This window comes from Centroberyx gerrardi, chromosome 21 (genome assembly GCF_048128805.1).
Source record: "Centroberyx gerrardi isolate f3 chromosome 21, fCenGer3.hap1.cur.20231027, whole genome shotgun sequence".
In the NCBI taxonomy this organism is placed as follows: domain Eukaryota; kingdom Metazoa; phylum Chordata; class Actinopteri; order Beryciformes; family Berycidae; genus Centroberyx; species Centroberyx gerrardi.
Window position 1 is genome coordinate 10,228,669 of NC_136017.1, and position 25,531 is coordinate 10,254,199.

At 47.3% G+C, this 25,531-nt stretch overlaps 1 pseudogene; it reads right to left on the reverse strand.

Moving 5' to 3' along the window:
- Window positions 1–365: 365 nt before the first annotated feature.
- LOC139917707 (fidgetin-like) overlaps window positions 366–25,531 on the reverse strand; it is a 30,731-nt pseudogene continuing 5,565 nt past the window's right edge.

Sequence of the window (25,531 nt, forward strand, 5' to 3'; positions counted from 1 at the left end):
TAAAAAAAAAAGAAAATCAGAAAGCACCACTTCAGGCACTTGGATAGCCAACTAAATCTCAGGAACAAGAACATAACGGTATATACAGACACTGGGGCGTCTCTTCTGAAGCCAACCTGCTCGCAATGTGTAAACAATGCCTGGCTTTCCGGAGCGTCAAGCATTCGAATTAAAACTCTGCTCGTTAACTGCAAAACTGCCAGTTATCTCATCAAACCAGGTCTCTCGGTGCGTTTAAACCCTGCTTGTGAGAACTCAGTGGGCTTGCATTGGCCTTTTGTGTGCCTTTCCCTCCAGCACAATACTTCTGCCCTGAGGGGAGGAATTGTGGGTGCCTCTTTTTCTCAAGGGCGGAATCTATCTTTTCACTGGCTGCAGCCGAACATTTTGTTCCACTCAGTGTACGTGTCAATCTCTTTCTGCGATATACTGGCTTGGAATTTACAAAAGACACTGTCAAAGTCCTGGTAGGTGAGGGGCCTGATCTGTCCCCTGGGCATCATACCCGTCATGTCCATGCCCTGTGCGGAGGCGTGCAGCAGACCTACCAGCGCCTCCTGGCAGAGTCTGGCCAGGTCCAGGCCGGAGAAACCCTCGGTACGCTGGACCAGCAGCGCCAGCTCCTCGTCGCTCAGGCAGTATTTGTGCTGAGACTGGGCCAGGAGCTGGCTCACGATCTGGTGTCGGGCCGCGCCGTCCGGCAGGGGCACCAGCACCCGCCGGGCAAAGTACCTGCGGAGCCCCTCGTCCATGTCCTGGGGCCTGCTGGTGGAGCAGACCACCAGCACTTGGTTGCCCCCGTCCTCGCCCGAGCCCAGGAGAAGCGAGTCCAGCTGGGCGAGTAGCTCGCCCTTCAGTCGGTTAACGGGACTCTCTTCGCTGAGGTGGGCTGACAGCAGCATGTCCACCTCACTAATGAACAGTACCGAGGGCTGCCGGCAGCGGGCCACCAGGAAAGACGCTTGTAGAATCTTCTCGCCCTCCGCCAGCCACTTTGTGGCCAATGTGGAGCCACTGAGCTGGAGGAATGGCGCCCCCAGCTGGCTGGCCAGGCAGCGTCCCAGCAACGTCCTGCCGCTGCCCCTGGGGCCAAACAGCAACACACAACGCGGGGCTGGTCCTAGACTACTGAACATGTCCGGGCGCAGCATGGGCCACAGCACCTCCTCCTTCAGGGCGGCCTTGGCCAGTTCCAGACCTGCAATGTCACTCCAATCCACCGGGGGGCCCTGCTGGAGGATCTCAGAGGTAACCATGTCCAGGAGGTGAGGGTCGCTGCTCTTTAGCTGCTCCTCGGCGGGCCGGGAGGAGGAGGTGGAGGAGGAGGAGGTAGGCCCTGGCACGGAGTGGGAGAGGTGGAGGCGGTGGTCATCGGCACCCTGCTCGCTCAGGGAGGGGGAGGTGAAGCTGGCGAGGGAGTCTGCCGAGCGGGAGCCCCCCAGGGTGGAGGAGACGTAGGATGGAGGAGTCAGCGGCCCACCTGCTGCCTGGCTGCTGTACTTCCTCTGCTGCTGTTCCGAGGGCATAGCTGACTGCTTCTGAGGATTAAAGGGTAAAGACGACTTCTCAGCGCTCCTGTCAAATCCACCACCGCCACTGTTGGAGCCCCCGTTTGAGCCGCTGCTGTCTGCTACCCTGTACATGGGGCTCTCCGCCGAGCTCCGGGCCTGGCCGTAGCCAAAATTACCATAAGTGGAGTCTATCTCTCCTTGGCCTGTCATGTAGAAGGCTTTCCTCTTCAGCGAGTTGGAGGAGCTACTGTTGAGAGGGGTGGGGGCGATCGGGGTCAGGTTGTGGCTCTGGTACGGGTATCCGGGTAAAGTAGAGGAGGGGGGCAGGGGTGTGGGTGCGGCGATGCCCGAGGGGAGGTACGAGGAAGGAGGGGGCGCTCCCCCGGGGCTGTACCCAGGCCCCACTGAGCTCTGAGCCGGGTAGCCCGCTGGAGGGTAATTATAACTGGACAGGCTGGGGGAGCCTCCGTTGTAAGCTGGGACCAAAGTTGGGTGGGACTGCGGCGGAGGAGGGGGTTGCAGGAGGCCGGAGCTGTGCAGGGGGGAGGGCAGCGCCGCGGCAGAGGCGGCCTGGGAGCCGTAGCTGCTGTGCAGGTAGGAGCCGCTGTAGGCCGGGCCGTATTCCTGAGAGGCCATGGAGGAGGAGTGGAGGGCGGTGGCCGTGTGGCTCCCGCAGCTGCTGCTGGAGTAGCTGGGCTCGCTCAGGGTGCTGGAGGCCAGGCCCGGGGAGCTGCACAGGCCGGACACCACCTCCGAGGCCGCCGCCACCCCTCCCTTTCTGACCGACACCCCCTCGGGGATGCAGCTCATGGGGTAGACCCCGTCCTGCCAGGGCTCCGATTCACCCTTCCGTCCGTTCATCACCCCGGGGGCCTCGGAGTAGGCGCCCGGCATCTCCAGGATGCCGGAGTACTTCTCTGCGTACTTCTTGAGCAGGTTGGAGGCGGTGAGGGCGGAGATATCGTCATTGGCCCAGGCATACTGGTAGGAGGCGGAGCGCTGCAGGTGGCCGGGCACCGCCCTGTAGGCCTCGGCCTTGTGGGCCGGTGAGCGCGTGGTGGAGGAGATGTCGAAATGCTGTTCGGCCCACTGGCTGTGCTCGGGGGTCCACTGCATCTTTAAGCCTGGCAGAGAAACAGAGACACATAAACACACACACTGACATGTTAAAATAATGTTTTGCAATGATGAAAGCGAGAGCTAGGACAGAGGCTGCTCATGTGACAAAGGTGAGCACATTTTCCCTATAGATACACATCTGGGAGCTTATTGGGAACAGTACAACTAACTCTTAATGCCTGCTAGCTTTAAAATGCATTAATTATTAGCATTCCACGGTCTGCTATCAAAGTCATTATGTTATATAATACAATTACAGGCGTAAAACAACACAAAAACACAAAAGAGATGTTTAGAATTGGTTCCACAATCACAATAAAACATTTAGATAGGACTCCATACATGCGGGAAGAGCGTACGCCTATCCGGTGGCGTACGCTCTTCTGTTGTTTTTTTTTTTTGCTTCCCCATATGCATCTATACCATGCGTGGGTTTTGTGTTCTACTACACATGAATTGTAAATTTCTACAGATCATAAGAAGGACACAGTGTGTCTGTCGGCAGGCACAGTGCGGTACGGAGGGATGGCTGGTTACGGCAGCCTAATGCACCCTGGCCAGACCAATAAGACAGAGGCATGGAGGGTCACTCTATAATCCCCGGCTCATCTGAGGCGGCTGGAGATGGGTTTGAAAATGTGCCTCGCCGAGTGCCACAAAGCAACACACACACACACACACACACACACATCCACCCCCCTCTGCTCATGGTGCTTTCATCAAATACACACACACACAAACACACAGAACCATGCTCAGACACACAGGCGTTCAAAAAGACTATAGTGCACGCACAAATCTACGCCTGCACTCAAGCATGCTCGCGCACACACACACACACACACACACACACACACACACACACACACATGCTCACATCCACTGACCCAGACGGACACACACAGGAGCTGTAGCCGGCTATGAATTACAACACATTGTGTCTCAAGCTTAGTTCCTGTCTGCACAGCTCCACCTTGACCTCCCCTCTCTCTTCCGTTCTCTTTACCTTTCTGTCTGCCTCCCTTTTTCATGCCTCCCTGCCGCTTTGTCTTCCCTCTCAGTCTCTCCTCTTTGCTTTTTTGCCGTCCATTTTCCCACCTCCCCTCCCGCCAGATCGTTCCTGATTTCTCTTCACCTCCTTTTATTCTCACTCCATCTCTTTCGATATATCTTTTCTTTTCATTCTCTCTCTCCCGTGGCCGCCCCTCCTCTTATTTACTCGCTCAGTGCTCGCTTCGCCGACCTACCCCCCCCCCCCCCCCCCCCCACACACACACACACACGCACACCCCCCCCCCTCCTCCTCCTCCCTCCTTCCTCGCTCCATCTCATCTCAGACACACACTCACCTGGCTCTCCCCTTTATTGCCTCAGGAGGCTGGAGAGCCACTGTTTCCTTTAATCCCAGCCAATGCCATCTGCAAACACTGACAGTCACACAGCGACTCCATCGTTGTCTCACTATCAAAGCCGTGGCGCTATCAAAGGCTGGACGGGGCGTAATCACAGCAGCCGCACGGCAGATTGAACCCTGTTTGATTTGACTTAGTGCACACAAATAAAGGATAATATCAGTGTCATTTAGGCTGCTTCCTCCGACTTATTGACTGGCGGCAGTTGCATGTAGAGAACCACGGTTGGGGGCCTGGTGAGCAATGCCTGCTTTAGAATTGGTTTGTATGTGTGTTTTTGTGTGCGTGTGTGTGAGTAAAGCAGCCACGCACAATAAAATCCATTCATGGAGGAGCAAATCCATCCTTCCCCCTATCCATTTAAGTTGGTGCGAGCGTGGACACACACATACGCAAAAAAAAAACAAAAACAAAAAAAAAGCACACAGGCACAAACACGTACACACACACACACACACACGTTCACACTCTCTCGCTCTCTTTTCCGAGGCCCCGTGTTTGTTTGGTAACAGCACAGGGGGGGGAATCCCCAGACTCCTATTTCCTCTCTGATTCTCCTTTCCAGCCGTCTCTCGGCAGACGCCAGCGGCTAATTAGCAGAATGGCGATCTGCTAATTGTGTTAATTTACAACGTTTTAGCCGAGGGGAGTCTAGCAGGGGCTGGCAAGCCTGTCACCCTCCCAGTGTACCGGCTAGGGAACGCCTCAGACAAAGAGCTGAGTGGAGGAAAGTTTTGCATTAGCTGGGAGGCTCCTTTAATATTGCAAATATATTTAAATAAGGGGAAGCAACACCATAAACAGGGCTATTTCAAGGAAAAAATTGCAAGAGTCAGGAAAAAGGAACAAAATGGAATGATGCTTTAGGCCATATGTTTCTACAGCAGGACATACAGGTTTGTATGTTCCAAAAGCATATACCATTATACTGTTGTGTGCTTATTTTTATAACAAAATAATTCAATAGTTAAAATGCCTCTCTAATAATAAAAACAGACTGAATATTTACTGAGCACTAGGCATTTCATATGTAAGAAAAAAATAATGCAAAAGCCTAAGTATAATATATTATTTGCACAGACAGAATGCTACTTAGTCTTTGTATTTGTCAGTGATGACTGCTCTCAGTACCAAGCAGCAATGAATCCACTGATTTCAATCTCACTGACTAAAAGAGACCAAAAAGAGCTCATGGAGAAACTTCTCTCTGTGGTCCTGTAACCACATTTCACATGACTAGTTTGTGTGTTATTGCATTAGTTTGTATTGTATTAGTTTGTGTTAGTGTCTCTCCAGCATCCACAAAAGAATGTGGTTTGTTGTTTTATCAGTACAGCACATACTGTCAAATATTTAGAGATAATAAAACAAAATTTGTAATGTTTTATCAACTTAAGCAGCATAGTATCAGGCAATAGTACGGACATTTTTTCCTAGGCATTGTGAGTAAAAACAATTAGAGGAATAAATAAATAAATAAATACGTTAATGAACTGTTGTCTTGTGGAAGTATACAGTAAATCAATAAACAATTTTAGGACTTTCAGGCCTCTATGCTTGTTCAGTATGCTTGATCTGCAGCCAGAGGTAAATTGTTATCTTGGCAGTACGCAGGCAATCTCTTATTCCTACATAAGTTCTTCTGCTTTACTAGATAGCACACAGTCGATAGGGAAGAAAGCTAGGACAGATAGGGGATGACGACACGTGGCAAAGGTTGTTCACCAGATTCAACCACGTCAGGAGCTTTTGATGTGTGCCTTCAATTCTGGAACTACCTCCTTGATGCCTGAGCTGCGGAGGGCAATCTACAGCGCATCTCCCGCTTCGGCTAAAAATATCCACCTTAACAAGTCATTTAAAGGGTATTAAGTCATCTATTACTTTTATCGACCTCTACTGGCGACCACAGAATTGCAATAACATCGACAAGTCTCTGGCGCAGATTACGGTGGCCTGTAATTGACACAAATAACGACAAAATTGCAGTCATCGGTATTGATCAACAACCCTATCAACACCCTGCAGATATATTATGGTCATTTCTCGCTATGGGACAGTAAAAAACGTACTTATCGCACCTTTAATCTCGTATTCCACCCTGCAATTTGAATTTTATTTTTAGAAGAAAGTGAAAAATCTTCTTGACTCAGTTTTTGCCAGTGCAGTTTCATCTTTTTCAATGATTTTAGGCTTGAGTTTCTTTAAGTAAGTGACTATATCTTGAAATAAGGCAGCTGACTTGTTTCAAGACAATTAGCTGATTTAAGAAAATTCTTTGCACTGGAACCAAGTGAAATTGTTAAGACGTGTAAAGATGGATTTTTTTTTTTTTAGCTCTGTCGTGATGAATCGGCTGCTCGGGCTTCATTTTAAGCACCACGCTCTGGTTCAACTTTTCAACGCAGGGAAGCGTACAGAGGAAGGGATGGAGAGAGAAATAAAAGGAGCGATGGGGGGAGGTGAAGAGAGGAGACGGAGATCTGTGCGGAGGGAGAAAGGGATGACGAGCAGGGAGAGGAAGCAAGCGCTGGGGGAAGACGGGGGCAAAAAAAAAAAAAAAAAACAGGAAGGAGGAAAGGGAGCGGAAAAATAATCAAAGGCAATACAAACTCCGATCAAAATAAAACCGGCCTTGTGAATCGCACGAACATACAGCGTACGCACAGACCATTATTTGCTACTCATTCAAGACTCGGATGTGTCCTCCGCTTAAAGAAACATGAATCTTTCTAATTCCGTCATTAATAAAGATAACATATATAAAAGAGTGTGTCAGGCTCCATCAGAGCTTTCATCTCCTCTATAATGAGGTTAATGCAGAGAAGCAGTGATTACCCCGGCGATGCAAATGAAGGCCAAATGATAACTTGCACTATTTAAATAAGGTAATAGCGATTACTCTACGTTATTCAAATGAGGGCAGATGCTTTGAACTGAGCGCTTTGAACTCGCTGCTCCTTCCCCAAAACATATGGAGGAGCCGGAGCGGGATTGACTTTGGTATCATCCGTCGTGTAGCCTCTAATTCAATGTGATGTAAACCAAGGGCAATGAGCGAAGCAAAGTCGCTTTAAGATGTGGTGGTGCAGGGTGTGTGTGTGTGTGTGTGTGTGTGTGGGATGGGTGTCTATCCATATATGAGAAGTAAAGGCAAAATTCTCCAAGGTGGCTCCACAAAAATGCAAAAATGTTTCCCACACCCACTCGGATATCAAATTCAAGGACTTTTCATAGACTCTCAAGGTGTTTGGAGAAATTCAAGCACTCAAAATTGGCATTGTTTGGGGGTGGGGGGGGGTGGGGTAAGAGGTGACTGGTGAAAATTAGACATCATATAGAGGCCTCATGTTTTACTTATGATCGTGTCAAGTCAAGAAATCCTTCTGAAATGTTTCATTTTAAAACCGCTGCTGTATCAGCACAAATGTCCACTGTATAGGGTTTTTCTCAGGGTGTGAAATGTTGATGCTAGGACTGAGAGAGGTGAGGCATATGGATGAATGAGGGTGCTATATATTAATTAAAAAAAAAAAATCAAGGCAATGTCCAACAACTTTCAAGGCCTTATTTTATTTCCCTCAAATCCACAAACTTTCACGGATTTTTTTGGGGAAACCTGTGCAGAAAAACTCCAGATGGAAGCAGGCAGCATTTACACTTGCAATGCCGACTGCAGTAATGTATGTGTGTGTGTGTGCATCAAAGTAATAAAAAGCAAGAGGAATGTGTGTGTGTATTTGTGTTGCAGAGAGAGAGAGAGAGAAAGAGAGAGAGAGAGAGATCGTGCACTCAGCTGAAACAACATCCAACGGAAATCTTCTCTACCTTCTAAAGCGTCGAGACTGCCGGCGCTTTTTTTTTTTTTTTTTTCCCTCTTCCCCTCCTCCAGTCTCCACATAGAGAAGCCTAATCATTCTCATTACACTCGGCGTCCATCTGCATCAACAGAGCTGCCTATTACTGTGCATGTGTGTATGTGCAGTAAACAGCTCTTTAGAGAGAGCTAATGAGCTCTTTTAAGTCTGTCCGCTGTGTGATTCCGCAAGCGGGGTGTCAGAGCAAACTACCCATTTTAGTAACGTCATAATTAAGCTGTGTGTGCGCGGTAAAGTCGGGGCGACACACACACACACACACACACACACACACACACATGTGGATGCAAATCATGCCCACACACACTCACACTCACAGAGACAAACTGAGGCGAGATGTACAAACGTGCGCGCGCTCTTCTCTCTCTTTCTCGCGTAAACAGACTCCAAAGACCTTGAAAAACAAACTATCACATAATATTTGACCAAAAAAAAAAGAGAAAAAATGTATATCTGTTTCAAATATCTCCAGTTGGATGTAACAAAAAGGCTGGAGAAGCGGAAGGAGCTGCTTGACAAGCGATAACTTCATCAGGAGAAACACGTTTTTTTTTCATATTCCCCCGGGGAAATCTAATCAGCCAGTTATTCAAATCCTTATCAAATACACCAGAGGGCATCTTTTAACCTCTAAATCACTGCGTGTATGTGTGTGTGTGTGTGTGTGTGTCAAATACGGATAGAGACAGACAGATTCAGATGTATCTGAATGTGCATGTGTGTGTACTGTACATCCACGTGTGTGTGTGTGTGTGTGTGTATTCTCATGCGGCCTTGTGTGTGTTTGACAACCTCAGGACCACCTTGTTAATGAGTCCAGTACACTGTGACTAAGCCACAGGCTACGCTGTATTGGCACGCAACCTACAGTAGAGAGTCAAATAATGTGATTAAGTCCTCCAAAAGGCAATTAATTATGAAATTAGTCATGAGCTGGTGTCACACGCCGCAATCAAAAATCGTTCGCTGTGTTGATGAATTGGCTGAACTCGTCGGTTCGGTCCACAATGGCTGGCCGCAGAGCGATTGTTTCCGAGACAAAAGGATCGTCGAAATGAAAACCTCATATTCAAAAGATCAAAATATCGACACCATTTGTTCTGTTGCCGTGTAGAATGAGTCAAAACTGAATAAAACGACTAAAAAACTCCAATTTCAACCCGAATTCTAACTGGATTCAAACAGAAATGAGCAAAATTTGACACTGAAAAGATCAACATATTCACACCATTCACTCTGTTGCCATGTAGAATGACTCAAACCCGAATAAAACGACTCAAAAGCCCGATTTCAACCCGAATTCTAACTATTAAACCCCGAGACGAGCGAGACTTCTCTCCCAGCCCCGGCGACAGATGACAAAACTCTCCTCCACGCCAGTCGTTCCCTCTGAAAAAGAACCAAGAAGCCCGCATCCGCGTCTTTGAAGCCCGCGATTCAAGCTCAGCCACAGCTTACCATTACAACGACTAGTCTGTCGGAAAGGCAACGACAATAACAACAACAACAACAACAACAACAACAACGACGACGACGACGACGACAGATACGGGAGTAAACAGAGCGAGTTCAAAGTCTAGACGGCGAGCAGTGACCGGGAGAGATGAGCTGTCAGTAACTCAAAGACAGTAAGGGGGGGGTGGGGGGGGGAAGATTGCTGTAAAGATGACAGCTCTGAGACTGGAAATTTAAGCAATATAAGGATATGTGACAAATGACGGCGTCTTTAAAAAAAAATCGAATATTCATTGTAAGCGGCGATCTTTGACCTCGCGCTACTACAAAGTTTCCGCAGCTTTCGACCATCGCACTTTGAAACCGGCGCGCCGTCTTTGTTCGGGCTCCTCAAATATTTGGGTGGGATCTGAACAACAGCTCCGTCTGGAGATCTCGCTTTTAGAGACGCGCTGTAGCATGTAAATGTTGAGGCTTTTTCAAATATTAGGGTGTGATCTCGCTGTATTTAACAATGGCTCTAAATTTAGCTTGCAGAAATCAGACTTAACCGCTGTAAATCTCTAACTAAATTCCAGAGGCGTATCATCGCCGCCCCTGCCCGGCTGTATCAGATCCTCCTTTAGAGCTGTATAAATTGACACTGTCTAAATTTCCTTTTACTAGACAGACTATTGAATGGGTGGGTTAAATGGGTAGGGCGCAGTTAAACAAATGCTCCGGATCAAGGAAATTGTGCGTGGCTTCTTTTGTCATTCAGAGAGGAAATTGAGAGATATTCGGCGGGGGCTCGGAGCCGCTAACGCATGGCATTCATCTATAATGCACTCGGCCTGTCCGTCAGCTACTCCATTTCCTGTGACTAGCGCAGCGTGCCTAATCACCCGGCTCCACGCGGGGTTCCTTCCTCAAAGACAGCCCCGCGCGCACGCACACACACACACACAAAGATGAAGACGGCACACACATACATGCAGGAAAACCGTCAGGCCCGCTGAGGCAAAACATCAGATTATTCTTATCTGCTGAACAAAACGTCTGTAAAGACTCTCAGCACCACTGTGCTCTAACAGCATCACGACCCCCCCCCCCCGCCCGTCCCCCCACATCCCCTCTTTCATCAATTGGCACTAAATCCCTCATCTGCAGACGGCGAGCGACAAATAAATTCTTTATCACGTACACATCACCGCTGAAGGAAACATGTTCGCCTCGGACTCGGCTCAGTGCACGTCTGTCAGCGCGCTCAGACGGGTTTTTTGTGGTGACTAGTAACATAACAAGTTCATTTTTGAATTCTGGCAATCTATTTTTAGTTACTTTTTAGAATTTGAATATTGGTACTATTATTTTTCTTTCATATTGTTTCATTTTTGTTAGTGCAAATTTTAAAAAAAATCCTGGATATCAACATGCAATCTAAGTATGCTTGACTTAAATGAGATTGGCTTATACTGTTTTAATAATTAAGTCTTAAATTGCAAAAAAACAATGATTGACAACACACTTGGCAGTACAAGCCTTATTGCTAAAGCTTGTTAGAGTTGAAGTGAGTAACAAAAGTACTCTAACCTTTGATAAAAGTAACTTTGTAACACAACTAGTTAGTTAGTTTTAAGGTAAGCAAACTAATTACTTTCAAAACTAACTTTCTCTTACACTGATGTCTGTTGCCCCCGTACTGTACATGTCTGGGGTCTGTTTCAGGTGACGAGGGACAACAACATGTCAGATGTAAATCCAGCACTAGTCCTACGCACATCGGCATTCCCTCCCAACAGCTCTCAGCAGCCGGGACGCGCCTCTCCCTGAGGTGCAGTCAACAGGATCTTTCGCCGCGCCCCGGGGGTTAACATGGGGCCACATACTATCAATACTCCTCTGACGCCCGGATCCATACCTGCGAACCACCACCACTTTGTTTACCTGTGTGTTCAGTAATTAAAATAGATTTCTGAGAGGAGGCCTAATCCTTTTAGAAATGACATCGATCCGGCTACCGATGCAAGAGACCCGTGGTGCAATTTTGTCGTTTTTTTGTTGTTTTTTTTCCCTTCTACCCTCTTTACATACAAGCGGCGTTGAGGACGGACGCCTTCTCCACCCCCCTCATCCTCGATGGAAACTTTGGAAAGTCCTCGACGTGAAGGACGTCATTTAGGGCTGGGCGGAGGGGGGGCAAGGGGGGGAGTGGGGAGGGGTGGAGGGTGGAGATAATAGAGAGGAAGCCTCTAACCTCGTCTAAAGCTGTCTGTCTTCGTAAATAAAATGAGATAATTATTGAGTGAACAACATTATACGCCGACGACGCACTCTTTCTCCCCCCGCACCGCCCCTCCCGCCGGCGCAGTTGTAAATCTCAACAAACACGGTGCTTTTGGACATTAAGTGCTCGCTAAGCACAGTGGATGCATCATATTTCAAGAGCAGGCGTTGTGTGGGTGAGGAGCTGGGGAAAATGGAGTGTAATGGTTATCCATTATCTTATACGGCGCGGCGACGGTGATCATTTTCAAGTGACTCATTTCTGGAAGTACCTATCTATTGGCCACTCCGAGGGAAGACTTTGATGGCTAATCCAAAACAACTATTCAGAGGTCATTTACCGCGGCAGCGCCGAGACACTCTGCACAAGAGAACGCTCTAGCCTCCCTCATTATTCAAATACGATCCTCAGGAAGATCCACATCACAAACAGCGGCGCGGCAGCCCGGAGTGGGCGATTACCTACACAGCACACTCCGCTCCACAGAGAAAAACATTAACAATGCATCAACAAATGAATATATCGCAATCCAAATAAGAGTTTGAAAGCATACAAGAGATATTTGTCAGGGGAATTAAGCGGTGATAGCCGAGCATATTAACATATCAATGATCCCACGGCTACTGGAATAGCCTGACAGTCAATATCGTCTAGATACATTGCCTTGTCTGCGAGACAGAGTGAGGGAACTTTCATAATATCCAATCATATCATATTATTCCAGTGAGGCGGTTTTATTTTTAGAAGTGTAGGTGTGATGTTTGTTTGTGTGTGGTCTCGGCTCCACATGAATGGTTACTTAACACCATACTGATTTCCCCTCAGCAGTTAGAGAAAAACCAGCCGATGCTCAATGATGCATCACTGTGTTTGTTGCCGCCAGGCTGTGTGAGCGCGCGCGTGCATGTGTGTGTGTGTGTCTGCGTGTGTGTGCATGCATATATGTGTGTGTACGTCTGTGTGTGTGTGTCTTCTCATCACTGGCACGTAGACAGACAGCCCAGGAGTGACTGCCGGAGTGTCACCATCTGTGAATGCATTTATGTCTGTCTGTGCCGTTGGTGTGTGCGTGTGTCTGTGTGTGTGTACGAGTGTGTGTGTGTGTGTGTGTGTCTGTGTGTGGGTGGGTGGGGTTGGGGGGGGCTGTGTGCACTCAGCCAGACAGTAGACTGGACAGTTCCATAGTTTGCTAGTTCTAACAACAGCCGGCCAACTATATGCCAAATACTAACTGCACTGCAAAAAATATCCATCTTAACAAGCCTGTTAGTCTCACATTCATATCATATTCATAAAATCTTATCTTTACTAAAACAAGTGAAAGATTCTGCCAATGGGGTGAGAAAATTACACTTGCTTCCAATGCAGATTCACCTCATTTGGATTTTCAAAAAATGTCAGTATCTTGAAACAAGGCAAATCACTCCACTAGTATCAATAAAATGAAATAAATCCAAGAAAATTCTTGAAACAATTTGATTTGCATTAGAAACCAATTATGTCACCCCATTAGCAGATTTTTTTTTTCACTTGTTTTAAGAAAAATAAGATTTGAAGACTCGATACTAGATTAAATGACTTGTTAAGATGGATTTTTGCAGTGTATGAAAAGCTTGGCGAGCAATTGAGATTAGAGTTCAACAGCAGTTGGTGGAGATTAAAGCCTGCCATGAGCAGTGTGTGTGTGTGTGTGTGTGTGTGTGTGTGTGTGTGAGTGTGTGCACGCCTGTGGGGTGTGTGTGGATTACTGAAGAGGCCCTGGCTGGGATAACCTCTACCCTCATCCTGTGAATTCACAGGATCCTTTATAGTGCATGTTTGAAGTGTCAAGTCCTGCACGCTTCATATAGATTATAGCCAGATCTGCCAACTCACGTCTTCTCCCACCGTGTCCAGCTAAATGACAGGAAATACTCTTTATATGAAATGTGAGTCCTCACTCCGATTTTTATTGTTTTAAAGATTCTATTTTATGGCATTTTAGCTTTATTGTCCCCCATGCGATGAAATCGGGGACTATGGATCGGTCTGTGACAAACATATCTCAGGCACCACTGCTCTGATTTTAACAAAACTTGACAAAATAACGACGCTTTGTTCTGCCGTTTAAAGAATTGGCCTAGTGAGGGCGCTATAATTAAAGGTAAAAATGTAAAAATGTAAAATCTCAGACACCACTGGTGCAATTTGGCAAAACTTGGGAGGAATGATGCATTTTGGCACTGTGTTCTGGCTTTTAAAACCATTACACTGATTGGCCTGATGGAGGCGCTATAATTAAAGGTCAAAATTTCAAAATTTGAAAGGCCGTAACTGCTCCACCACTGGTCCAATTTTGATAAAATTTGGAGGGACGATGCATCTTGTTACTGATTGGTCCAAGGGGTGCCAGCGGCATTCATAGGGGACAACATGTTTGTGTGTTTGATGTATATATAGATATATATATATATCTATATATATATATGTGTTGATGCGGACATAAAGCATACTGCTCTACAAAGGCAAGCAGCTGTAACAATTTTATGTTTTGTGTGTTTTAAATGGTGTTAGATTTCCATGTAAAAAAAAGTCATGAATGCCATTAAATGCTATGCTGTCCACTTCTCCAACAACAATCCCTTTTTTTTTTTCAGGGCAGGAAAAAAAAAAATGGAGGTCATTTTTCTTGGTTTCACAGCTGGCAGTGTTCAGCTTTGTGCGGCAGTAAGAGTAGATAGAGGACACAGTGGCGAGTGGCAGGATAGGTGAGAGGGGAAAGGGAGGACATGTCACCGAAGGTTGAGGAGCTGGACTCAAAACTCCCGGCATCACCAATAACCGGCGCGAGCCCCCGGCCCACCGAGTCATCGGGGAGTCAGCGGGGCGCCGGGTCGGGTCTGCGGCTGCCTCTCCTCTATCCAAACGAGCTCGAAAAACAGGCTCAGACGTCGGGAGGAACGGGCGTGCGATAGCGGCGCGGGCGGAGAGCGTGCAAGCTGCTCTTTAAATCCAGTCTGGCTTGCATTATGCTGGAATTCACACAGGTTGTCTAAACAGTCAAACAGCGGATCAATACGCCCATCGATCGGTGGCATTGAGACTGAACTGGTCGTGTCGAGGGGGCAGGAGATTCTCACTAGAGCTCTCTGCATGCTGCCGGCTGGAGGACGCACGCACGCACACACACACACACACACACACACACCCTGCACACCTGCCTGGAGCGTACACTCACACACAGATTGCCTAAAGCTCTGGTGTACTTGCACATGTAAACCACGAATACGCGTAAACTCACGTATATAGATGTTCGCACAGGCATGGGGCGCACATACACACACACATACAAAATGAGGACTCACTTGGGTATCACACACACACACACACACACAGACATAGACACACACGAATAGAGCACACAAATAGAGATGTGAGCACACACATTTGCGCTATTGTACACACTTTATTTCTGTCTGTCTTTATCTCTCTCTCTCTCTCTGTCTCTCTCTCTCTCACACACACACACACACGCGCTCAAACAACTCAGATGTGCCTCCCTGCCCACTCGAACACATCCAAACCACAACCCGCAGACACACACCGGCAGACTTCCTCGGGACAGCGCGCCCCGAACACAGACTACCTCCGCGGCACAACGGCGCTCATCTCATGAGCGGATTCAGGTCCTGTCTGTTGGAGTCGGAGCAGTCTGCCAGCAGTTTGTCTCAAAGTGAGGGCATCCAGTCAGCTTCAGCAGCTGAATATCAAGCTGGCTGCCGCGGCGTCTCCCCGCGCCGAACTGACACAGTCGATAGCTCTGCATTATTCATGGGGACGGCGGGGCCGACGGGATGGCCTCTCGCTGAGGGCTGGATTTCAAGAGTCCCAAACTTTACAGCGACCGGCGGACGCGTGACACCTCCAACAACTGTTTATCGTCAGCGAAAATGACAACGCGGCACGCGAGAAAGGGCACGGGACTTTAAAGGGGAGGGAAGGGGAAGAATTTGAATTTTGCAAGCAGCGAGGCAAATTTGTGTTTTTTTCTGGGCGAGTGAATGAGACTGTAGGTTTGACAGGAGATGGTTTGAAAACAAGCAGCCTCTCACAAACGGGATTTAATCCGTGGAAGAGAATAAAACGGAGCCTAGCCGAAGAAGCCGCACTCGGAAAAAAAACAAAACAAACACATTATGACTCTGTTGTCTTGTTCTCTTGTTTCCTATCAAATCAATAAACACAGATCACAAAGTAAACACGGAAACTTGAATCATCTCTTTGCGCCGATGAAAAAAAAGAGAAAACAAATCATAATTTCAAATGTTGCTCATTCGTGTTCGCTGATTTCCATTACACAGACTAAAGACATCAATTAGCTAAACTGCGTCCGTTCAAAAAAAAAGAGGGGGGAAAAAAAAACACACACAACAACCCAGACAGCTATTTGGAGTGAATCAAACAAGACGCAAAAAGAGAACCAGAGGCGATAACAAAACGTCGAGCTGCTTGATATCAGATCTCGGAGGAGAAATTTGATGGGCACCGATGAGCAGAAGGCATCTCAGGAGAGTTGGACAGAGGAGAGATTTAATGTGATCATAGGGGACGCTCATCTTTCAGGGAACGGGGTAATAATGAGCAATCAATAACGTCCTTAACAGAGTTAGAGCGAGTGGCTGACAGCAGATGTAAGGCTCCGGCTAACAGGCTACGTCTGATCTCACGTTACCAGACACACACACACACACATGCACCCACGCATATGTATGTACACGTACATATGGACACACACCAGCATATGGGCGAACACGCACCAACATATGGACACACACACACTTGCGCCTTTGGACACACGCACTTCTCTGTCGACCCGTCTCTCCCGCTCTCTGTCACCCACCCACACACACACACACACACACACACACACACACACACTCCTCAGGTGACATGCACCAGCATCGTGTCATTGTGTATCGATCAATAGCTGTAATCACATTCACAGGCGATGAACACGGCGCCTCGCAGTAGGCTCCGCGCCGCGAACAGGCCCCCCTATTATAGATCCTATCTGCAATAACCATCGCATCCTTCCACTCCAAACATCCGGAGGAACGGCTCTCTAGCATCTCCCGCTCGGAGTCGCTTAACGCCCCTCCGCTCGCCGCTCTGCATTTTGCCCCGCAGCTTCGCCTGATGGGGAAGTGGGGAAAAAGAACAGCAGCTCTGTCATTTCGGGGGTGTGGGAGCGGGGAGTTCATGATTCAGACAGGGGGGGGGGGGGAGTGGGGAAAATGTAACAGAGCTCCCAAACTGTCCTGTTTCACTTCTGATGTGAAAAGAAGAAGAACTCCATGTCTTTATATTAGGTGTGGTCCTACATACTGTATATACAGTTTTGTTCAATTCCTATATCACCAGCATTACCAGTAACCATTAATAGGGCTGCACGATTATGGCAAAAATTATAATCCCAATTATTTTGCTAAATATTGTGATCATGATTATTAGTCACAATTATTTCTCTCGAACACTTTTTCTCCTTAACATATTTTTTCCAGTGCATTATTTCTCAAAGAGAAACCTCTTGTTTTCACTCTCTTTAAACAAGAAATGATTATTCCTTTATTACTTTATTACTTAATGTTTTCACATGGCTGACCCATTCATTTCCACTTGGCTCATTGCCATGATTTTCCAAAGAAGGTCTATGTAAGATTTCTCTGCCTGCTTCTCCATCTGAACTGTCATTTTGGTCACATGGTTGCACATTCAAAGGTTGTGATTGGTCAGGCTTGATGTACTCCACCAGGACTTTCAGGGGAAATGAAAATAAAACCAACACTTAAATATCGCCGAACTACAGGATTATTAATTGTAGAAACCTAAAATTGCGATATACTATTATCTACGATTAGAGTCAAAGCCACAGTGCCCGAACAACAGATGAAGTTCTGCCAAGTTGCACGACAGGAACGTGATCAGGTGTGGGTAGAAGAAGAGGAGTGACGAGGCAGGCATGGTGAGAGGGAGGTGAAGTATTTCTTGGAAGAGATGATTTGTCAGGTTGTGACGGAAGATAAGGAGCGACTCTGCTGTCCTGCCGGAGCGGGAAGGTCATTCCTCCAGCCGGGAGGGAGGAGAGTCGAGGCTGCGGCCGAGGAGCGATCGGGTCAAGATCAGGAAGGAGAGCTGGAGCCCATGAAACTAATGGTGGGCGATATGGCTGGCGTTTTATATCACAATATTTATGGATCACGGTATAGTCATTTTTCTGGCAATTTGTATTATGACGTTTTTATTTGCACGTATACTTTTGGATAAAACAAACAAAAAAGGCAACATTCGTACTCATGCACACGTTTCGTCTTCAAGTAGTAAAACATGTTGCTGGTGTTTCCCCCCTGGCTTTGACAGTCAAAGTCAAAAATTGCAAATGATAAGTGTTCTGCTGTATGACCAACCACGTCCACAGGATGGAGGATTTGTTTAGTCCAGCTCTTCTTCATCTTGGTTCTGTTGGCTTTCGTTCGGTCAGAGATTCGGAGGTGCGTTCGTTTCCCTCAAGCTTTACTCTAACGAAAACTATACCCATAAGTTTTCAGCAAATTTTGCAACTAATGACAAACTTACTTGACATTAAGTCTGTAGAAATGCATGAAGATTGTTCGCCTCTAGCCTTTCCGACTCATCCGGTAGAAACGGTACGGGTGAATCTAAACCTTAGCACAGATTTGCACCGGTGTATCGTTTCTACAAACTGCCCGGCACTACATCAAACCCATTCAAAACCCAAGACAGCATCTCCAAAACAGCTGAATAGAAGGCTGTCTTCCCAAATTCCCCAAAAAGTTTACTGAAGTTTTCTTTTAATCCGACAGCAGCGGCGCGGTCTCACTCTGCGTGTGTCGCACCTTGTCAGAGGGCCCAGATTTCTCCTGGCAGAGCCCCTCCACCTCCACCTACCCCCCCCCACCCCCCCTCCACCACCACCACCACCACCACCACCCACCGCCGCCCCTTAATCACGGATCACGGCTGCGTCGGTACTGTATTACACCGTTCATCAGGTTGTTAGTTGTGTTGGAGGCTCTCAGACGTGGCTGCGGGCCTCTTATCTTATCAGTCAATCGGCGACAGCGCGCAGGAAATGAGACACACAACGGTGATACTGCCAACGACGCTCATCTGTCAAGACGCGCCGGCTCAATTACCATACCGCCGCACATAAGACTCGCACACAACAGGATGCGCGGCGGAGTGGCGGCGAAGTGGATAAATTGAATTGCGGACGTTATACAAGCAAAGTCATTAGTCGTACCCATATAGGGAAACCAAAAGCTTCGGCGGAACAGAGAGGACGGAGGTGTTGTTTTATTTGGTGTAAAAGAAGAAGTGGTAAACTTCTTGCAGCCCGGACATAAATCTGCATTTTTCTAATCATGAGCGTGGTGTGTGTTTGTTTATGATGCAGGCTGGCCCCCCTCATATTAGTGGACCCGTTTGCTGGCTCTGTCTGAGGAGAGAGGGAGAGAGAGGGAGGTAAAGAGAGAGAGAGAGAGAGAGGGAGGGAGGGGGGGAAGAAATACATAAAGAGAGACAGAGAATACAGAGAGAAGGCAGAAAATGAGACACAGAAACAGACAGAGGGACAGAGAGAGGAACAGACAGATATACAAAGAGAGAAACAGAGAGACAGATAGAGAAGTAGAGAGAAAAAGGGGAGACAGAATGAAACAGATAGATAGATAAACCCAGAGAGGAATAGATAGAGAGAAACAGGGAGAGATGCTGGATGTGTGTACTGCATCCCAAGGGATCACTTACTCAGTATAGACACAGCACTGGAGGATAGAGCAAAACAAGGGTTCATTGGCCAAAATCTCTTCCCTTTACACACACACACACACACACAGACACACACACGCGCACACACACAATCCCTCCAAGCAATATTCCTGTAAGCACTCGTCCACCGAGAATAACCACATTGACTGAAGTGGAGAGGAGGAAGGAATGAAAGAGGAAGATAGGACGAAAGAGGGGAGAAAAAAAATACAGGAGGAAGGAGGAGGAGGAGGAGTGTCCACCTGGCCGGTGTCCAGGGGAATTAAACAGTCTGTTTACCTCTCTCTCTCTCTCTCTCTCTCTCTCTCTCTCTCTCTCTCTCCGCTCCTCGCCGCCTCAGCAGCGCCATGTTAGCCTAATGGCACGGACATGAAGCCAATTGATTTGTAGACCAATAGACCTGTCCCACAGCACAGGCAGATTACCTAGATCACTGGCTCGGCATCGAGTAGACATCGCTTCTCATTCGCGCCCCACAGGCACTGGAATGTGAATAGGGTTTAGTGTGTGTGTCTGTGTGTGTGTGCGCTTACATACTTGCATATCGTTGCTGTCGGAAAAAACCTCGGATCTCCGGTTTTGGTGCTTTTCATGAAGTTCAATTGAAGGATTACACGCTCCTCTATAGGCTGACAAAATGGGTTTATGAAACCTTTTAAAAACTAATTAGATAAAGTGAAAAATGCATGGCGGTCAAGCTAAAAACAAGGCTTAGTTCCTGAAAAGTTGACATTTTGGAGGTGTGAGGTTTTCACCCAGCAACAGCGATACACAAGTGTAGCTGAGGTTAAAATGTGAAAGTGAAGAGAGTGTGGTATGCGTTCTGTGTACGTGTGTAAATCTAAACCTTAGCTCTGTCTGCAATATAACAGCAACAAATAAAGAGGCAGGAATTTCAGCACAAGAGTGAAAAAAGACGGGTCTTTTTTCTTTTCAGCATACAGTAAAGCAACGTTTTGCCAGAAGGATACAGTTGGCGCCACGCAGGAGACAGATTTGTGGCATTAGCAGTGCATATTCTTGCAAATTGAATGTTACACCCCAAAAAAAAAAAAAAAAAAAAAACCTCACTGCAGGACAATGAAAGACCACACACACTTGAAGCTACAGTTGTCCGTGCGTACAGCCGAGGAGTGAGAATAATTCCGCATTCTCCACAGTTTTCACTCATGTCAGTGTCCAAGTTGATAAGCATGAAAATCCATTTATCTACAAAGGAACTGTATGGTCCATATTGGACAATGTCTCTTTCATGGTCTCTTACGGGCCCTATCGTCCTACAAAGCCGCCCAACTGACTCCGCCACGTCTGTAATAGACCACATTCATTTGATATGGATACATCAAGGGAGATATTGCAGTGGATTTTGCCGTGCATCAAGGGAAGGGGAGCTATTTCACAGGAGCGGCAATATGCTCAGAACATAAAAGAACAATGGAGGCGAGGCAGATGCAGTTGAGGGGGGAAAAAAAGAAAAAAAAAAAGAGTAGGGGAAACGATACGGTGCGGTGCGCGGACTCGCACGGCAGAAGACTGCGTCCAGACACACAGTGAGCTTCATTGTCGCGATCGCTCGGCCTCCCAAGCCTTTTTCCCTTCTTTTGAGGCTTGTTCTGGACATACAGAATGAGGCCTCAGAGGAGGAGGAGGAGGAGGAGGAGGAGGAGGAGGAGGAGGAGGAGGAGGAGGAGGAGGAGCAGTCAGATTACAGATTAGAAGGTGGGGAAGTGGCGGGATTAAACATGCGGTCTAGATGGTTGACTGACTAAGACAGCTCACAGCTTACTGCACTGTCGAATTTAGTTCTCTGGATTATACCGTCGTTAGTCCATTGACTAGGAGGGAAATGTTTAGATAAAAAACACCCGACTCCACTGAACGCTTCTCGCTGAGTTTCCACAGCGGTCAATATTATTTATTGCTCGTCTAATCCATATTTGTGTAAATGAGGTGCGCGGAGCTTTACAACACAAGGCAGCCACAAAAACCTTGGAGACGGTGGTATTAACCGTGATGCTGCGTCTTAACCACCCTCTGGCTAATGCAGCTAATGAATGAGAAAGCGCTAGCAGGCTAACGGCTCTAATTCTCCTTCACAGGCTATCATGTTGCAGCCCGGAGACAGATCAATACCATTTGCTCAACACACAGGAGGCCCGGGAATCTATAAAAGGGCTTTTATTGAGTAATTAAACACCCATTACTGTCCCGTGCAGCCAAACAATAAATTTGATCAGCCTCTCAGGCGCAGATCCAGCCGTGATTAATACTCAGTGCATGCATGACATAAAAGACCGGGATGACATTTTGCTAAGTCCCGTCTAAGACCCGTCGACGGCGCGGGGGGGACAGGAGTTCTGCTGCCGCTGCCGCTGCTTACGGCGGCAGTTTCAAGGTTGTCGTGTGCTGCCGGACCTTCAGAGGGCTGCGATTTAGTGATTTAGCGGTCCGGCCCCGGCGCTTCAGCGGACTGTCCTGTGCTGTCCTGTTCACCCCTGCTGCTGTGGGATCCAGGCCCAACTACTGCCTGCTGTCCCGAGGCCGCCGCACCGAGCGGCACGCCCTACTTTCCCTCAAGAGACAAGACAACCGATGTTTAACAGCCTTCCACTGATGAGTTTAAGAGAAAAACAAAGCCAGGGCCGCTCAGATGAAATCCTAAATTCTTTATGGGGCAATCAGGTTGAAATGAATGCATTAAGTTTTACATTTAAGCAAAGCAATTACTTCATAAGTTTGTTTATGATAGTCAAAAACAAGTGAAACTAAAGGCATTATAGGATCAGCATTGTGAATTATTATTTTAATTTTTTTATTACTAACATTCAAAATTGCTGCTACATATTGGACATTCATCATTAATTGGTATTGGCTGAAAATAAATTACATTCATCACAGTTTTGGCTGCTGCTTTGTTTTATAATGAGAATATTCAAAATGGATATAAGAATTTTATGAAAAAAGCATACAATACCAAGTTATGCCAAGGTTTTACTTTATTTGAGTTGCAATTATGTTTTCACTTTTAAAAATGTAATAATTGACAGATATTTCAGCCTCAGACTACTTAAAGTCGGAGGTGTGATCTTTTGTAAAGAACAAAACAGAGCTGCACTACATTGTGCTGCACTGAGAAAGGAATGTGACTTACAAACACAAAATCTTGCATGGTCACCGAAAAACATGTTCAACAAAATGGGAAAACCATCTATCACTTCACTGTTCCGCTCTTGTCTCTGCTTTGCTAGTCACCCTTTTTCACCACACAAGGAGAGCGACTGAAGGCTGGACACTTTTTCTAATTTCCAACGTCCTTTACTACACTCGCACAATTCAAAAACCTGTTACAATCCCATCCTTGTTGGAGAATATTTAGCGTTGTTGAGCCAACAATATGGCATCTGGGTGATTCTCCTAAATATGAATGGCCCATTCAGGGAGCTCAATGGAGTCGCTTGGCAATGGCCCTTCTTCCCCTCCCTCCTCCATACTCAAAACAATATTCAGCGCAGCAGTCTTGGCACTTTTCCCTGAAATCAACAAAAGAGGAACTCGAAGCTGTCCCTGAAACCCTCAAAGCATTAAGCCTCTGTGAGACGCAAGTACTTGGCGCAAGCAAAGCGATTTAGCGACAATGGGCAAATCATACAGTGCTTTGTGAGATTTAGGGGATACAATAGCACTCCGTTTCCAAAGCACACATTAGTAAGCATGTCATTGGGACCCCCTGGGGGATTTGAGCAGCCTAGAGGATTGTGTAGCGAAGAGGATAAATATATGTTACTGGGCAAGGAGATGGACCATTGCCAAGTGTCTCCCTCCTTCACACACAACACACACACACACACACACAGCGGATTATGAGGACGTGGGGTACATTAATAGAATAATCTTGTGAACACGTATGGATCGTGTTGTAATAATGCTCACTAACCCACAAACAAAGGCCAAAGGGGCGCGTTAAGCCTAACAGATCCACAATCAATTTACAAAAAATTCTGGCAGAGCTCAAGAGGTGTGGATGAGGAGAGATTCTTGCCTTATGAAAATGAGCTTCAAGCATAAAAAAAAACCACACTTGTTATAGATGTGCGGCGCTTGCAGTCATGCTGACCTCCGAGAGCTAAACAAAACCAACAACGGCCGAGCAGACACCCACTCAAAAGTCAATACCATGCGTGCCTCCTCTTCCTCTTGTATGGTTAATGCATGATGCCAGGTAGGGGAGACAGACGGAGAGTAGGATCTCATTATACGCTGCATGCTATCATTAGCTATCTACCACATGTGTCCATCCTGCCAACCAAGTCGTACAACCAACATCCTAATGCTCTCACCTGGCTCCAGTGGGGAAACTCGGCCCGCACACACACACACGCACACACACACACAGACAGGCGAGTGTACAAGCACACACATGCCTGTACACACACACACACACAGGCCTGGATGCACACAAACACACACGCACACACATAGGTCAATGCTGATGTTGATTCACAGCGCAAAAGCATCCAGACACATGGATGCACAACATGCCTGCACGACCACGTCCAAAAACATAAACACACACACATGCACACACACAAAGGGCAGACATAACACACACACACACACACACACACACACACACACAGGATGCAGCACTTGACACACTTCACTTAAGCACAGATGCAAGTTAGACAATAGACGTTGCAGTGTTGAAGCTATTTAGCAATAACTCTGTTTTCCCTCTGTCTCTCTCTCGTTCTCCCTCTCTCTCTCTTTCTCTCTCTCTCTTTCCCCCTCTCTCTCTCTCTCCCTCCCTCCCAGTTGGTGTGTCCGTCTCCCAGAGGCCACAGGCAGCTCAGTGATGCTGTGCCACACGCCCAGCCACTCAACATCCTTTGTGTCCATCCCCTGGCAGCCTGCCAAGCTCAAACACACACACACACACACACACACACACACACACACACACACACTCACACACAGATCCTCTCTCACACCCAATGAGCCGTCGTTCATTAACACACACACACACACACACACACGTGCGCGCACACCTTTCGCCGCCTCGCGCGAACAAAAGCGGCCGACTTACTTGCCGGAAGATAGCGCGCCTCTCTCCCACAGATGCCCCCCCCCCCCCCACCCCCACCCCCCCACCCCGCTAATCAAGACGTTCAAACTGAGGAGCCGCAGACGGCAGAGAAGCCGCAGACGGCCGCTATCTGGCCGCCGCTCGCCGTTAGCACAATCAGATCATCCAGCCAGAGCCGCAGAGAGAGGAGCAAGCGGCGAGAGATTACAGTGAGATCCTTCCTCTCTCTCTCTCTCTCTCTCTCTCTCTCTCCCAGCTGTCATTTTCTTTGGCCCTGTGAAAAAGGCAGCGTGGCTCTCCTCCATCGCCGGAGCAAACGAGTGGCGAGCCTCTCCGCATATCAATGCACAATTTAACTTAAGACTTCCATGGCAATAACCTAATTAGAAACGGCGCCTTCTCGTTTGAAGGCACAATGTAAAGGATAAGCTGCCGGGCCGCCATGTCTATTGAGGTCTAATGGCGCGGAATATTCCAGAGTGGAAGTTAGCTTTTTTTTTTTTCTTCTTTTTTTTTTTTTAATAAGTCCTTAGCATATTTAACGCTTCCGCACGCTGAATGTTTTAATATCTGCTGGAGGATCCGGGCCATGGGTGGTGGAGATTGCGGGTGGAGAGTAAAAGGGAGGTGAGCGGGTGTCTGTTTAAAATTCAGAAAGGGGGCAGCGGATTGCAAAGGAGGTAGGGGGAGAAAAAAATCTGCAGCTTTGATTTGATTAAACCTATGAAAATGACGCATTACATAAAAAGAGGAAACTTCAAACATTTGGGGGGGGGGGGGGGATTCTGAGTTCAAAGAAAGTGAGATAATGCGTTTAATGCTGGAATTAACATGGAAATGAATTTAGCAGAATGTCTCCTCCAGGAAGGAAAATAAGTGCTGCGGGTCTGGAAAAGTCCGGAAAATTTCGTGCCGCCGATCTTAGATCCGCTTTTGCCCTTATGGGGCCTTAAAGGCTCCCGGCCGTTTTCTGGACCTTA